Source organism: Centroberyx gerrardi, chromosome 8 (assembly GCF_048128805.1).
Source record: "Centroberyx gerrardi isolate f3 chromosome 8, fCenGer3.hap1.cur.20231027, whole genome shotgun sequence".
In the NCBI taxonomy this organism is placed as follows: Eukaryota; Metazoa; Chordata; class Actinopteri; order Beryciformes; family Berycidae; genus Centroberyx; species Centroberyx gerrardi.
In genome coordinates, this window is record NC_136004.1 from 1,630,782 (window position 1) to 1,638,161 (window position 7,380).

The 7,380-nt window shown below is 38.4% G+C and overlaps 1 pseudogene; it reads right to left on the reverse strand.

The window, feature by feature from the left end:
• Positions 1-235: 235 nt before the first annotated feature.
• On the reverse strand, positions 236-4,315 carry LOC139922792 (uncharacterized; annotated as a pseudogene).
• Between the last annotated feature and the right edge of the window lie 3,065 nt (positions 4,316-7,380).

Consider the following 7,380-nt stretch of genomic DNA (forward strand, 5'->3'; position numbering starts at 1 on the left):
TTCTCTCTTGTGAGGCACATCTGACCATCTTTTACGATTATTTCATTCATTGGTCTGTCCTCATCCAGTACATAGTTGACCTACACATTACACATATTACAAAGAAATGCAAGCAGTGTCAAACAAAAAACACTTCAGGGATTAAAGCAAGAAAAGATTTGTGAGCCTGAAAATTTGTCCAGGAGGAAATGTGTACAATGTATTGAATTAAGTATTATATGAATTTAAAACTGCTCTATGCCTGAAATCAGGCATGGTGCCTGAGAACTTTAAGCTCTGACACTTAAAGAATTGCAACAATACAAAAGAAATGACAACACAATATCATGAATGTGAAAAAAAAAAATCTGTGACAAAGCAATGCAACCACATACCAATTGCTCTTGAAGGGGATGATGCACTCCTAATGTCCATGAGGTGCGACAGGGCCTGAGGTTTGATTTCATAGTCAGAGCCTCACACTGCTCCCCACAGTGGTCTGCCATGTCCACATCTGTAGGGACATCCGCATGCACTGCAAGACAATGACAGTTCAATGATAAGACATTTTAAAAAAAATATGTTGGATTACATAGGCAAACATTTTAAAAATGTTATCCTTCTGTGATGTTTTGTTGAACGGTAGTCACCTAGATACAGACATTTTTCTTTGTTATTTATCTTTGTTACTTTAAGTGATAGTTGTACTAAAATAGATCTTAATGTAAATGTATTAAAATAAGGAAATTAAAGCATAAATACCCAAAATGGCTTTTCCATGTGCGTCAAGGGTGATATCTCCATTAGAAACTTGCTTTAAGTCCTCCAGTGCCTGCTGGTTAATTTTCTCATTGTGGTGATGTAAAATGCTACGCATAAGGAAGATGTGGCTTGCTGAGGAGAGAGAGTTCATGAAATAGTTGTTCTTTCACATGCCAGAGAACAGCTGCTCCGCTATCTGGGAGTTGAGCCACCCACATAGCTCAGGCACAAGTCCAATTACTCTCAGAGCATCCTTTTCATCTCTTGTGTTGTACTGATGAAAAGTGTCATACAATGCATAGTGCTCTGCAGAACCAGTTGCAGGATGGCCATTAAGATCAGGTGGGTCTTTTTTCAACTGCAACCATGGCAAATTCATTTTCAGTTCCCCTTTCTTGGCAGATGCAATATTCTCTGGGGTAGCTGCAGCCACTCTTCCTTCATATGGACTGAAGGACAGTCTCTCTGGCTCCCGTAGGTTGGTATGAGTTACTAATCCCCGTGCAAAATCATAGATGACAATGTTTGGAAAATGTTGGAATGACAGCATATCTGAAATAACATATCTGCATAATCTCGTGGGCTTTCAGATCTTATGTTGAATTTGACCGAGTTCACAATGCCACAAGGACACATGATCACTGCCCAGCCACCTTGAAATGGAAATACACACGATTAGCGTGGCCATTAACCTAGCTGTCTTCAGGTACACGTACAGACTCATATAGTGACAGGTTTACAGCAATTCAATATTTTCATGTCATTACATAAATGATGGAACTACATGTAATGGAACTCCCCAAACTTTTTGAAACACTTTGTTATAAGTGCTCCTTGTTTTCATCTCCTCCCTCAAATGGAGGAGAAGATCCATTTTGGAGCCTTTTGAGTCGACACCACATTCTTTTACAAGTTTCCTCAAAGCCTCAACCTGTGTAAACGTATGTAATACCCTGGTTAACACCCTGGGTTTATAACCATGTATTGTTATTTTTTTTATTTACATTACAGCCTTTTGCTGTGAGTATTTGGGTTTAATGCAGTGTATTGCATCTTACATTTATTACTGTCATCAGTACGTGTTAACCATTTTATGTAATGTCATGTAATGCATTAGGTATTTTCTTATATTGTCTGTATAGTACATTTTAAGGGTTGTGAACATTCTAAACAAAGGGTTGAGTTCCTACATTACTCTTGGTAATTTCTATTTCTTGGAATTTAGGTCTGACCCGTTGTTATGGTTACCTGAGCTAATTCTAACCAATAGCGATGCTTGTTAAGTTCTTAGCCAATAGGAAGCTAGAAAAACTTTTGGGGAATGCGCCATGTTGGAGAAGAAAAAAAACAGAAAGACGAGATGTCAGAGAGCTGTTGGTTTTTATTTTACAATGTTTAGCGAAGTTATTGCGTTGTTGGGTCCATGAAACCAGTCGTTGCTCATTGCTTGAAGATTGTCCTTGCATGTGAGACTGTCTACAGAGTTCAGGAGAAGTCTGCATGGCGTGTTGATCGTCGTGCCCTTCTGATGAAGAGTTGCCGTGAGGACAACGTGCAGCGGATTCGGGAGTGAACTGTGGATTCTCCGGTGGACGTTTCCTTGAGGTGTGAGATTCCGGTGTGTTTCTGCACCAGCGTTGGATTTGATCAGCAACAGGGAAGTGATTCCTGTACTGTGAGTAAGCTGTGTTTCAGTGGAGGACAGTTTCGCCACTCCGTCCATTTTGTTTTATGAGCTCCAACGATTGCGCGCGCCAACACACTGCTGCAAGCTTGCATAAAACTATCATTAAGGGTGCACCCAGGTTCAATTGAACAAGCCTAATCCTGTAAAATCTATTTTGAAATGTTGTGTATTGTTTGACTTGTGTAACTTTTATTTTTTTGGGTTTGAAAGAAGGGGAAACACTGGATGTGTATATGCGACCTGTTTGATTTATTTTTTTGCATATTCCCCTAATACATAACCAACTAAAAGTGATATCCTGCTGAAGAGTTATTTGACTCATTCTCTAATTGTGTGTTTTTACCTGTTTCTAACCTTTTATCCATCTAGATTGCTGAGGTTGAACTATTATATATATATATCTTAGGAAGGTATATCCAGGTCTTTTATGCACCTTTGAAGAGGATCATAATTTCTCCTAGACATGTTTATTTCAATGGAATGTCTCTTCTATCATTTTCATCCAGTGCATATTGGTGTAGTATTGTAGGAACAATAGTACACATAACATGAGCCGTTGATGGAAGGGTTACACGTAGATGCAACAACAGCCATTAATTAATTGAAAAGTAGGACACATTACCATAATCTTTCTTGCTTTTTGGCATTTAGTTAATAGCCAAATCTGGAAGCTGTTTCAAAAACATCCAGCAGACTAGACATCCAGTACAACAATGTACTGAATGTCTATAAATAAATAATTTAAAGTTCAAGTGCATTGCTATCACATTTAAATAAAATGTTAAAATTCACCTTTAAGTTCATTAGTTCACTTGAGAGCCGTTCTTCTGTAATGTCAATGTCTGCCTGTTCTACAACAGACTTCTTTGCTGTGAGTTTGGCATACTCAGTGTTGAGTACTTTTTTGCTGGCTCTGGTACGAGGCCCAATCCACGGTGCCCATTTGTCATAGGAAGGTGAAACTTTACATGGATTCTCACGGTTACCTTCGTAGTTGAAAAACAAAAGCTTTCTTAAATTTTCTTTTTTCTTAAACCTTTTTGGTTTGTCTGTTCCAAGATGTCCAAGGCCCTGCCAACTGCAGTGTGATTCTGTAATAGCATGTGAAATTAGATCACGACAGATTATAAGTCATGTTTGCTTTTCTCTTGACATATTTGACTGTTTACCAAACAGGATTTTCGGGGAGAAACTTTTAGGACAAGAAAGTAAGAAAATAGTTTCATTTCTGCAATAATTCACTGATGGACTAACATATACTTGCTTATAAAGACTTCAGAACTATCCAAATTCCTGCATCATCACCGACTCTTTAAAATAATCGGATTAAACTTGTACATGATAAAACATGTAAGTCATGTGTTTATTAAAACAGGATGGGTGCATTAAAGTTGCATTAATGCATAAGTGAAGATTATCTGTACAGATTGTCTCAAGAACAGGCAAAGATGCAGTGTTAATATTGTGTGGTCATCGAAATTGTGCAGCCCCTTGGTCCATTCCTGGTATCGGTAGAAATTTCCACATACCCCACACCTTTTACAGTATGTGGTCACATCTATAAGGAAATAAAAAAATACTGTATTAGTCATGGGATCACTGTAGGTTGTAGTTTGAATTAACTATTTTACAATTTAACTAGATGTATGGCCTGTCTTTATGAAATAAACCTGATATCTTAAAATGTAAAACTTTAATTAGACTAGGCCATGTAAATATTAAGAAACAATAATGTATTCCTAAATTATACACACCTTCCAGTATGCCAGTGAACGCGACAATCTTTGCTTTCTGTGTAATTAAGATTGGTTCCACAAGAGGGATCTTTCCCGGGCATACAGTGCAAAAGGTCTCCAGTGGAATGAGGTGCTTGGGCAGTGTCTCCATGTTCTGTGTTGAACAAACATCTTTTGGCAGAACAGCTGGTAATTTCTTGTTGTTCAGCAAGTAAAGGACAATTGCAGTCAAAGCGTTTCTGTCAGGTGGATACACAGCAAAATCTGTGGTGTGAATTGGTGTTAATTTTCCAGTGAAAATTATTTTGAGTTGATGGGTGTTGATATGGGAGTTTTTTGAACACCTGCAGTGCTGAAAAAGCTCTGGGGGCGGTGCTCTTTAAGCGAGTTGAGTGCGTTCACTCCTGATTGAGTGAATTACACATCCGGTTGGCGCCTTCTTTCTTCAGCACAGGTTGACGGTGGAGGATAGTGTCTGCGAGTGTCGGCAATTTTCGCTTTATAAAGGTAACGTTAGGTAAATTTATTTACTTATAACGGCAATTAATCGTTATATAAACTTGTGTATTAATGTCAGGTCGGGTATGACGCGATAGATAACATTATGTTGAAGCTGGAGCATAATGCTCATGCTAATTTAGCTCCGCAATATGCTAGCTAGCTATCTAACGTCTGTAAAATGCGCAGTTACATTTCTCTCTGGTAGAATGTAAGGTAACGTTTAAATGTGTACACCTAAACTAAGTCTAGCATGTGTCAATGTAATTTAGATGCTCAAATTTGCATGGTTTTGCTACTTGGAGATGTAGTGACTTGTTAATTTAGTACCTAGGTTGCCTAATTTAACACTGGTCAGGGTTAATGTTTGTAGCAAATGCTGGCGCTAGGTTAAGAGGACACTGTTCACTCCTGATTGAGTTAATTACACATCCAGTTGGCGCAGTTTCTTTTTCAGCACACGGTGACGGTGGAGGGAAGAGTTGTCTGCGAGCTTCAGGAATTTTTGACATAAAGGTAAGAACTAAATGTATTTACTTATCAAACATTGGGCCTCATGCAAGAACCACTCGTACGCACAGATTCGTTCGTAAATCACTCGTACGAGCGATTTACGAGAACTTGCCGCATTCACCAATTTTCTCGTATTTAGAATTTTCTTTTAGGTACGAACAAAATTTACGAGTGGTCCAGACCTGTCGTACGAGTCACGTACAATCAACCTGCCGTTCTCCAAAGCAAAAAAAAAAACTTTGTTGTTGACTAATGGATTGTATCTCTGTCACTTTGAAGAAATGTTGAGTTTGAATATATAAATGACTCTGTAAAGTAATGTATAATCATGTTGAGATTAACCAGTACAGTGGTTATAGTCATAGGAAAAATAGCAAGGGAGCACTGTTGGCTTTTTCAAAAGAAGGTAGTGCGTAATTTATTTTACCAGAGCCGCATAAAATCTCACAAGTAGGCTATCCATCTGGGTTACATAGTAGCCTATAAGTGCGCTCAATACAAAGACCAAACAAAAAATTTGCCAGGTTATTTGACAAACATTCAGATGAGACAAAGGCAAGGTTAGATTGTATTGGGGGAAATACATTATAGAGGGAGATAAATCTGATTTCTAGGCTATTTTACTCCAGTTGATAACGTTAATGTGGGTGCAAGTGAATTTAAACTTTAAAAAGAGAAATGGCTTTAGGTCTTACCAGGTTGAGGTGCAAGTCGCTGTCCAGGGCGACATCGCTGAACACCTGACAGCTATATCGCCAATTATGGCAGCTATAGGCCTATTCTTTCATCTGTCTGTGTAATGGAGAATTCCTCCTGGCCCTCCTGTTATAGTCTTGGATCGCCTTGCTTTTTGCATCTAATTTCATGTCAAGCCATTTCTTTTTATTTTTATTTCTGTGACTGTGCCCTAACGACAAATCACTATAGTCCTATAATATTCCTATAATACTCCGATATGGACTTAGAGTGTCTGTGGTACTCAATAGTGAGTTTATACTGACCTTATCATGGTATTTTTGTCTTCTGTAGTATCACTATAATATTCCTATAGGGAATTAGCTTTGTTGGGATATTTATTTAGTATTCATCTAAAATGTGTAGGAATACTATAGTTGATTTTCGTAAGGGAACGCACAACAGACAACACTGCATTAACAGCACAAGTTATTTTCTCCCATTCCTTGGCTTTAGCAGGACCTTTGATTCCACTATTGAATTATATTAAATATTATATGCTTTGGTTGACTTATTTCTGATAGTAGGACTTCAGTCTCAGAGCTGGTAGACTTCTCCTTAGTCTTCCGTGTCATTTTTATGAATGAAGCTTCCCGACATATGGGCCGGACGCCTAACCTTATATAGTATTATAGGGGCGTCAATTATGCTAATTGACTATTCTCGTGAACGCGCGTTCATTTCGAACAGGTGGAATTCATCGTGTTTACGCAGGTCATTTACGACTGTTTTCTGAAGATACAGCGTTTGGTGAATCTGACGTGGCACACTCGTACGCGTCCACCTCACGAAAAAAGTACGAGAAATTTACGATAAAAATACGAAAATGTTCTTGCATGAGGCCCAATATATAAACTTGTGCAATAACGTCAGGTCGGGTGTAATGCGATAGATATGTTGAAGCTGGTGCATAATAGCTCATGCTAATGTAGCTCTGTAATATGCTAGCTCACAAGTCACATTTATCTACGGTGGACTGTACAAGCCTCATTGAGGAATTTGCTGCCAAAAAATCAAGAGGAAACTCTTCTAAAAAATAAGCACATATTTTGCTGTGTATTCATTCTGGCTTTGTACACGTTCTGTATGTGCTGCAAAATGGTGCTGCTGATAGTGTGAATTTAGGCTATGTTGTTTGACTGTGTTGTATTTGATGTGATTTTCTTTAGGTTTCTTTCCCGTTTTTTCCAACCTGAAAATGTGACCCATGTGAATAGGTAAATCCATAAAAAAATAGTGAGGGGGGTTTATGGCAGTCCAGCAACATAGAGCCCCATAGAGGCATTACCTTCTTTTCTATTAATAGCTCAGCACTTGAAGACAGGTAAAAATGTCAAAACTACATAATTCCGTCTTTCCATTTGTTTAAAGCATGCAAGAATATTGCTCCCACATCGTGGATTTGATCCATACATTAGATCTCATAAGGCAGGACAGGACAAGACAGGAAATTACCTTCTGCCTCCTGAT